At 45.1% G+C, this 2,776-nt stretch overlaps 1 protein-coding gene across 1 annotated transcript in view; it reads right to left on the bottom strand.

Moving 5' to 3' along the window:
• The window catches only part of SMYD2 (SET and MYND domain containing 2), a 50,937-nt gene that overhangs the window by 47,735 nt on the left and 426 nt on the right, over positions 1–2,776 (bottom strand). The gene's annotated exons all lie outside the window — the stretch shown is intronic.

Raw genomic sequence — 2,776 nt, 5'->3', positions numbered from 1 at the left:
TCAAGTGTTAAAATATGTTCAATACTCGGGCAGCACCTGTGGCTCAAAGGAGTAGGGTGCCAGCCTCATATACTGGAGGTAAGGGGTTCAAACCTGGCCCCGGCCAAAAACTGAAAAAAAAAAAAAAATTCAATACTCAGTTTGAAATGTAACTATATATTTAAAAAACCTGCCTTGAAAGTTGACCAACAGCCAAAATGTGTGTGCGTGTGTGTGTGTGTGTAAAATATATCTAAAAGGTCAAAGAGAAACAGCTCCCAACTGGAAGCATTTATATCTTTGGGAGCTATCTTCTAGCACCTCAGGCAAGATACACATGTATCATGTACATATCCCAAGTGTCACCCACTACACTGAGAAATCTGACACCAATTTCAAACTCCCAGAAACAAGCCACTGTCTGAACTGCCCTGACGATACGAATCCCATTCTATTAAGATTCAAGAAATTTCCCATTATTTTCCAACTTACAGAATATACTTCTTCCTGATGAAATCAGTTTGTTTTCCCTTCAAAATAACTGAAATCTTGATACAATTCATATGACATAGAAAATCTTGGGCACATGTATATCTTAAGCAATTTTGGTTACATGAAACTTCTGGCAAAAGGAAGGATAAGGGGTAGCTTTCTTTCGGGTGTGTGGGGTGGGAGGAGGTAGATTTTGACCTATATCCTTCAACATATGCAGAATGTTACTCCAACTCTTTCGAGGCCCCATTGAGGCATTAACAAGCATACGCGTGTTCCTGGGCACAGCTGGACAGACCGATTAGTGCTAGGTCATATGCAAATAATTGAGGAATGGTGCTGAATCTATCAGAATGATCTAAGCACTAATTCTAAACGAATCATATTTAACAAAAATCATGAAGTGGGATACAAAGATATTTCTAATTGCAGGGGTATCAATGGGTCTTATTTCTTGAGTATTGTTATAGTTGATTTCAAATAACTCACTGGGGAGAGAGGCAAAAGGAACTATAGGGATGCTGAAAGAAGCTCACCTGAGCCAAACAGAGAAGGGCTGTGTGCAATGGCAGCCCTGGTGAGGGACCTAAGGCAACAGCTAGTGACACTAATGAATGCCAATCAGGAAATTTAAAAAAAAAGACAGCAAACTGTGTCACATAAGGCAGAACAACTGAGGCTGAGTGATTTGAGAAGTTGCAGGTGAACATCCATTAGTGCTCTAAGGTTGGTGTGTGCATACGTACGTAGAAACAATTAGGAGACTCACAGCTAAAGAGAAGCACTTCTCAGTTCCTCTTCTCCCTTCTAAACCCAGAGGGATTTGATCTTTAATTCACTGGAGATGAGCGCGGACTGGCAACAACCATGTGAGTACCTACTATGCGCCTGGCTTCCCCAATCTTATCTCACAGGATGGCTTCCAGGAATCACCAGGATCCCCGACAGAGGCTCCTTCTGTGCTGTGTGACCTGCTTTGCTCCTGCCATTGCAGACACCCACGCTGCTGCAGACTCCGAGCCACAGCAAGGCTCAGAAGATCAAGGGACCAGTCACAGCAGCCTTTTTAACTTTGGGAAAACCCAATGCTCACTTCACTCAAACGTTGCAAAGTGGTGCCATGACCCTTTAGCTCTTGGCTCGCCAATTCAAAGAGCCACATCACATACAGCCCTTAAGCTGCCCACGGCATGATTCCGTGTCTAGTTCCTTTCCAGGTCCCCCTAAGCGGAAGACAGTTCTGGCAGGGAGTCTGGGCAAGATTACTATAATATTTAGCCTTTGTCCCTTCTTTTGCTACGTCTTATTGTAGAATGAGGCACACAGATCTCGGAGATTAAGTATGCTAGACTTGAGACCTGTACTCAGAAGGTACCTACCGGACCTCAGGTCGGCATAATCCAGCCCAGGAATCTCCATTTCAAAGATGAAGAAACTGAGGTTCAAAGAAAGCAAAGCACAGTCCCTTCCTCAAAGAGGAGTGGAAGGCCTGGTACACATTTAATGACAATGTCACACCTCCTGCCTCAGTAAATTTACTGAACACCTGAAAAGGTGGGAAATGGCCAGAATTGAAGGAGGCCAGGCTTTACTCCCTTAACTATTGATGTGAAAGGATATACACGACCATGGGCTTTACTATTCTAATCTATAAAATGAAAGAAGATGGGATTGGATTGGTGATTTCTAAAGTGCCTTTCAGATCTGAAACTGTTACAAGGCTTAAGATACAAGTATGTGTGACATATGCATCAAGGTGTGTGAATATGTATCATATATGGGAATACAGATAAACATACACATGATACGTTTCACTTAACTGCCATTTCCAACCATACATTTTGTCCATTCTCCCCTGCGACCATTTTTCCCAAACCCAAACCAGGGCTAGACACGCCCCATCACTGCAGCTTTTCAGAATCCCAGGTGCGTGTGGCCTCTGTCTGCCTCATTGGCTTCTCTCCAAACACCCAATGCAGCAGTGAGAAGGAAGAGGGGGTCCAGTACTTTAACACGACATACTAAGTCATTCACTTCCTTGAAGGAAACGGCCGATCTGAGGCAGGGCAGGGCTGCGATAGATAGAACACACTGCGGGAAGCACAAGTGAAAGGTGACAGACTGTGGCTGCCCACATTTGGAGCTCCGCTGCCAATGCGGCGAGTGGGCAGCCTGTGGTGCCCAGGTATGGACCAAGGCTGGCTCCCTGCCCCTCCGAGTGCCGGGCAGGGACCTGCACTCCGGGCTTGCACATCCTGCGTAAGCAACTCTGAAATAGTGCGGCGGGAACTTGGCTCTTCTTTCC

Source organism: Otolemur garnettii, unplaced genomic scaffold, assembly GCF_000181295.1.
Source record: "Otolemur garnettii isolate 467f Iridium unplaced genomic scaffold, OtoGar3 scaffold00229, whole genome shotgun sequence".
Taxonomy (NCBI): domain Eukaryota; kingdom Metazoa; phylum Chordata; class Mammalia; order Primates; family Galagidae; genus Otolemur; species Otolemur garnettii.
Note: the sequence above shows the minus strand (reverse complement) of the source record. Positions and strands in the feature narration are given on the sequence as shown.